At 43.3% G+C, this 6,417-nt stretch overlaps 1 pseudogene; it reads right to left on the reverse strand.

Moving 5' to 3' along the window:
• LOC107679811 (calpain-2 catalytic subunit-like) overlaps positions 1-6,417 on the reverse strand; it is a 12,229-nt pseudogene that overhangs the window by 4,066 nt on the left and 1,746 nt on the right.

Genomic DNA, 6,417 nt, shown 5'->3' on the forward strand with positions numbered 1-6,417 from the left:
ATAGCGCGAAAGGGAGGGATTTTTTTTCTTTCACATTCAACCACAGTGTTATGCTAGGTTTCACTGTTTGTTCTGCCTCTAAATAGTCCAATCAGCGTCGAGTCCTGTTTTGTGTAGTACCGCCCCTTTTTGGGCGATTTCTGTCTGACTGAGAATCACCCCGAGTGCTCTCATAGACTTCCAAACAAAGATAATGTTTTTCGAACTGCAGGCACTGCAATGCAATCTCTATGAGTTCCGGGAGGGCTAGCACTAACGTGCTTTCATCATCATGCGTAACCTCAACTTGTGCAAGGATATATAAGTGAGTAATGTGATATAAGTGAGCAGTGTAATTCAAATGAGCTGTGCAATATAAGTGAGTAATGTTGTAAATGCGCAGTGAAATATAAGTGAGTTGTGTAAATAGAGATTTATGTGACTTCAGTTATTTCTTATTAAACTGAAATTGAAGTAAAACGTTTTTTGGAAAACCACATTCTGGCTTCAGTCTTCATTTTCTGCTGAATTGTGTTAACACGCATATAGAAACATAAGGAGAGCAAGAGATTGATTGTTAGAGTCAGTTTATTTTTAATTAATACTAGTAGTTCAGTTTCCTTTACATCTTTAACTAGCCGTTAATTTATCAATTGAATGGGTGACCTATCCTCATTAATCATGCAAACATTTGCCCCCCCTGAGAGAATTGCAGGAGCCGCCACTGCTCAGCACATTAAATTTAATGTTTAACAGTGTTTCTGTTTATGTAATAAAATTGGCAAAAGTCAGCGCATGTCGCTAAAAATTCTGCATGCTCTGCGTTTGTCTGTGAATGAATGGCGTAGTTTCGTCTGATTCACAAACTCAAACACATATGACGCTCACTGTTTTCAATGTCTTCGCCTCAATTTATGAGGACATGAACACATTAACTTCATCTCCAGAGCTGTAAGTATACAGACATTTCCTTCAACTCTAAAACGGAAATCTTCTTCATTAACGGACAATTATATATATATATATATATAGGTGAGCTAAAGGTGAGCTAAAAATCACACACAGCTGGAGGCAATGAGACTTGATAGTCCGGGCAAAGGGTGATGGGAGTTGAAGTCCAATGCAAGAAGCAATGATCTTGGAGAAGTGCCCTATGGTGGCTGTCAAGGGCATTCCGTCAGATGGCTATGACATGACCCCCGCTTTAAGGATCAGATTCCAGATGCCCCACCAAGTATCAAAATATTCCAAGAGGTAGGAGGAATGTAGGCGGATCAGCGGGAGGGATGGTGGGCCAGGCCCGTGTGGTGGAAGATGGCCTGGAGCCAAAGGTAGACCAGGGAACCAGGGCGGGGTCGGCAGCACAGGAGGCCAGGGCGGGGCCAAATACCACCAGGGCGGAGCTGAAGACCACCACAGCAGAGCAGACGGAGCCGAAGATACCCAAGGGAAAACAGACGACCACCACAGTAAGGCAGATTGGATCAAAGATCCCCACAGTGGAGCTGACGGAGCTGAAGAGCACTGCAGCGGAGCTTATGAGACAGATGACCTCGAGAGAGTTCGGGAGTGGGCACGACAGCCCAGAGAGCTGAAGCGCGCCGCCACCTTGGGAGGTTTTGCAGCGGAAGCTGCTACCTCAGGAGGCACTTGAGTAGACTCATAGATGGGAGCGAATTTAGGAATGCCCTCGTAGACTTGGGTGGACTCTGGAGTGGACTCTTAGACTGAAGCAGCCTCTGGAGCAGACTCATAGACCAGAACTGACTCTGGAGCGAACTCGTAGACTGGAGCGACCTCGGGAATGAACTCGTAGATTGAAATGAGCTCATGAGCGGATTCATAGACTAGAGCGGGCTCAGGAGTGTACTCGTAGACTTGAGTGGACTCTGGAGTGGACCTCTGAGGGCACCCGGATTGGAGCAGGTTCATGAGAGGACGTTGAGGGCTCCCGGACTGGAGCAGGCTCTAGAGTGGACTCGTAGACTTGAGCGGGCTCTGGAGTGTACTCTCAGGGCTCCTTGACTGGAGCAGGTTTATAAGTGGACACTGAGGGCTCCCGGACTGGAGCAGGCTCTGGAGTTGACTCTGAGGGCTCCCGGACTGGAGAGAGCTCTGGAGTGGACTCTGTGGGCCCCTGGACTGGAGGGGGTTCATGAGTGGGCTTTGAAGGCTCCCAAACTGGAGCGGGCTCTGGAGTGGACTCTGAGGGCTCCTGGACTGGAGTGGGCTCTGGAGTGGACTCTGAGGGCTCCTGGACTGGAGTGGGCTCTGGAGTGGACTCTGAGGGCTCCTGGACTGGAGCGAGTTCATGAGTGGACTCTGAGGGCTCTTGGGCTGGTGCGGGTTCTGGATTGGATTCTGAAGGCTCCTGGACTGGAGCAGGTTCCAGAGCGGACTCATGGAATGGAACAGACTCTGTAATAACCAGTGCTGAGGCCCTTGAGATACCAACTGCTCTGGCCGAAATCAGTGGTGGGTCTGTCAAACTTGAGATCAGCCCCAAGTGTCTTTTAAACACCTGACTGTCTTCAAGTGCAATGTTCACAATGACCAAGACCCTCCGGTGGCTGTCAAGGGCATTCCAGCAGATGGCTGTGACAAAATGCCACAGTTGTTTCAGCAAATGCATTTTTAGTTAATCATTTAAGTTTAGGGCAGAGTTTAAAGCCTTCTACAAACTGCACGATTTTAGCAATCCTATAAGAACATTACAAATGACACTGTGCGACATGGATCTAATAAACTTGGGTATGACATGCATGTAGACTGTACGATGATGATACCTAGTGGCTCATAGGCTATAATGCACGTTACTATAGAGTAAAATCAGCATGCGCTAGAGGTAAACAAAAAGAGCATGACGAATCACAGTTTGGCAGTTGTAGTTTTTATGTGTGCTGTAAAAAAGTGGAAACGGCAAAAGAGGAAAGGTTAAGAGCTTGAGGTAAGTATTTTTATGTTTTATCGCCATGTCGCATTGATTTCATGTCTCATTTTTATTGGCTGGTCAGTAAATGTGGGTCGTAGCAGTAAACACACTGTGCGATGATCATGCTGAATTTCTGACACTGTCAAAAAATTATTGCAAGCTATCTTTGGTCGCAAGACCATGACAATGACCATCTTTGAACCTCTCTCACTGTACGACATAGGACCACCAATCTGAAGCCACGATCACAGAAATCGCCACGCCAGGCACACTTTTCCAATGAACCACAGTTGTGTTTACTAATATACTTTTTCACCTGTTCTTCATTTTATTTTCAACACAAAATGAGTACATAAACATTTTGTGCACTCAATTCAAAGGCCAGAAATAAGAGTGTTTAGGGACAAAATGCAACCAAGTGTGACTAAAGCCCTCAGCCTAAAGAAGATGCAAGTCATGGGACAAGATGTAAATCCTCCACCCAGCATCTCAAACTCTGACTCCAAACTTGAGGTTGTACACAACTTTGTGAACCTGGGATCATCTCTCTCTGATTCTCTTCCTTGTGACACTGGGCTAAACAGGCGCATCAGGAAGGCTACCACATACCTGTCCAGACTGACAAAGGGAGTGTAGACCAATGATAAGCTGACAAACGGGAACCAAAGTCCAGGTCTACAAGGCTTGTGTGGTCAGCACGCTTCTCTATTGCTGTTAGTCATGGACCCTGCATGCTCATCAAGAAAGTAGACTCGACACCTTCCACTTGTGTTGCCTCCATCACATCCTGGGCATCCTGGCAGGATCTCCAACGGCACTGTCCTTGAGAGAGCAGGGATGTTATCCACGTACACTCTTCTCAAGTAGAGATGCATGTGATGGCTGGGACATGTTGTCTGAATGGGTGATGGGTGCATTCCGAAGGATCTTCTGTATTACTCAACACATAGAACCCACATGAGGTGCAAAGATGTTTGTACTGTAAATGAGATCTCAAGGCCCCTCGAAATCAACCCAAACTCTTGGGAAGCTGCTGTCTCAGACAGACTAGAAGTGGAGATATTTTGTGCACAAAAGCCTCTCCAACTTTGTGGAGACCCTCAAATATCAGTCTCAAGCTAAGCAGCTACGGAGGAAGGCCAGGACCCGACCTATCCATCTATCTGGATTCTGTACCGGTGATCTTCATATGACATGCTCTATGGTCTCCTGAGACTGACGGATGCCTATACTACTGCCCTCTAAAGGGTAAAAAAATGTTCCTGAATCTCAATTCAATTGTGGAAGAGTCCTATTAACAAAAGTTATAATATAAGTCTAACCGAAAAGGCCAGATGCTTGTGTGGTCTTACCTCAAAAACCCGTCACTGTGTAAGCATGCTCCGGAACTATGCCATGAAGTAACTCATTTTCTTCAGGTGTCTAATGTTACATACAAAAAAAACAACAAATGTAAACATTTAATAAAAGTACATAGCAGATCATGTACAAATGTACAAATTAATGAAAGAAAACTAAACTAAACTAAATCATAAGGATCATTTATATTCAATCTAACATATTCAGTCCTTGGAGAGGAGTAACAAATATATGGTACTTTGTGGATCTTTGGAGGTAATCCAGGATTTGGTGAGGTCTTTCTTACCACTCTATTAGAGCCACAGCCCATAAGCGTTTTTGACTTGAATGCACATTTCATGATTTTCCACAACTCAGCAGGAGCCATATTCAGTGTATAATACATATGCGTCCCACCAGTAAAGTCCATCAGGGCCTCAGATATTAAACCAGCATGCAAGTCAGCGTAGGACCCACACACCCTGTAAAGACAGTTTATTTGAGTTCACTCCTCAGCACACTTGTAAGTCAATTTAAACCTTAGCTATTCAACTGACAGATAATAAACAGGACACTTTTTTTTTTTCAAAATAATGGTACCTACTTTGCATAAGCTTTCTCCAGTAAGGCAGGCCAAAACTCATTAGATGTTTTTGAACACACAAAAAGTAGTTCATCATAAATAGTTGGAAGTTGGTCATCAATAACAACATCAATCCATTTCCCAAATCGCCAGAACTGTGATAAATTGCAAACATGGAAAATATATAATATAAAACTTTCTTGTGCTCAAGAAATTATAATGTGAGAAAATTAATAAATGTTGAAATATCATCAGCTACTATAGTCACCCTAAAATGAAATATCCCAGCATAATCCTTGGTGAATGACTGTTCAGCTGGCATGACCTGTTTTACGATATCCTTCTCAAAAGTTAGAGCCCCAACTGCACTCAAGAACCAACAGTTTCCTAAATAAATAAAAATGTACATATCTGAAGTCACATTTGAAATATGTACAAAATGTGTCAAAAATAATGCTGTATATTATTACTAGTTTCCCATCATATTGTGCTTAATGCCATTTAAATTAAGAGGAGACATGAGTTGATACCTGGTTTGAGAACAAATATTGGTCCACAACACATTGTATAGTTGACATAGCATCTACAGTATGATACCAGAATACACTCAAACTTACCTAATACACTTCCCTGTGCATAGTCAAACCTGGACACGCCATCTACAATTAAATTAGGGTCTGACACCAATTCCTGATAAGAGAAAATTGAGTGCAATTCCTTCAGTATCAAAACATGGACATGTAGCAGCTCATACAATGAAGAGATTTGTAATTCATAATTCCAGGCAAAGCTGTGAAAGCCGTTATGGTAGAACGTTAAAATATTTATATACAAAGAATTCTGTAATGATTACATACGGATGGCCGCTTCCACACAACTTGAGATATGTCCACGTCAGGTGACAAATCAACAAACAAGCCAATGGAGCTGTTGTCTGGAGGGAACTCGTCATTGTAGAGTGTGTTTTCAGTGAGGCAGTTCTGGTGCAGCTCCTGGTAGTTCTGATCCAGGAAGTTCAAAGAACTGGTAGGAGAATTCACATCATCTTCATTTGGGTTGTGTTGGCACCAGTGTTGGGGAGTAACTAGTTACATGTAACGGCATTACGTAATTTAATTATAAAATAAATGTAACTGTAATCAGTTACAGTTACTAAGAAATAATGTGTAATTAAATTAGTTACTTATGAAAATGTTAACGATTACAAAGGGGATTACATTTGAATATTTACACACTTCCACATACAGATTTAATTGATTTCTTTCCCAAATTGCGCTGACTACTGTGAGACATACGGCCCTATAATTTCCGCGATGCGGAAATCACAGACTGGTTCATAGAATCCAGTCGTAAAAACGGAATTCCTATAGCCTAACGCAGACGGAATATGCCACATTTTGGACGAATAAATCAAAAGTACGTCAGTGCACTTGAATCAAAACGCGATATGGACTAGTGTCTGTGAATATTAAGCCGCGAAAAGACAATATATGAATCCTGCACGTTCTGCGTGTCTGTGGAAATCAGGCGCGGACTGGCCATCGGCAGAACCGGGACAATTCCCGGTGGCCTGGCAGCCGATTTG

The sequence above is a fragment of the Sinocyclocheilus anshuiensis genome, unplaced genomic scaffold, assembly GCF_001515605.1.
Source record: "Sinocyclocheilus anshuiensis isolate Anshui unplaced genomic scaffold, SAMN03320099.WGS_v1.1 scaffold676, whole genome shotgun sequence".
Taxonomy (NCBI): Eukaryota; Metazoa; Chordata; class Actinopteri; order Cypriniformes; family Cyprinidae; genus Sinocyclocheilus; species Sinocyclocheilus anshuiensis.